Source organism: Myotis brandtii, unplaced genomic scaffold (assembly GCF_000412655.1).
Source record: "Myotis brandtii unplaced genomic scaffold, ASM41265v1 scaffold1020, whole genome shotgun sequence".
Lineage (NCBI taxonomy): Eukaryota > Metazoa > Chordata > Mammalia > Chiroptera > Vespertilionidae > Myotis > Myotis brandtii.
In genome coordinates, this window is record NW_005353406.1 from 702209 (window position 1) to 702470 (window position 262).

General features: G+C 70.2%; 1 protein-coding gene across 1 annotated transcript in view; it reads left to right on the forward strand.

Annotated features, from left to right (window-relative positions):
- Positions 1-262, forward strand: part of XRCC3 (X-ray repair complementing defective repair in Chinese hamster cells 3) — a 3348-nt gene that overhangs the window by 1259 nt on the left and 1827 nt on the right. The gene's annotated exons all lie outside the window — the stretch shown is intronic.

The following is a 262-nucleotide window of genomic DNA, read 5'->3' on the forward strand; positions in this document are numbered from 1 at the left end:
CGGGGCGGCCCCACAGGACTCGGGACTCACGTTAGTGCTGCCATCCTCGACCCCGCTGCCGCCGCTGTCATTCTCCGGGGGCGCCCTGCAGACAAGCACAGAGGCCAGGCCGCAGTCAGGGCGAGGACCACCCACGGCTCTGAAGAGTCTGAGGGGGGTGGGGCTTGGCCGCCCAGCACTGGGCCTGAGTCCCGCTGGCAGGCAAAGTGACCCAAGGGGCAGCCTGAGGACACCTTGCCCTGCCCCGGAGCCCAGCCAACCT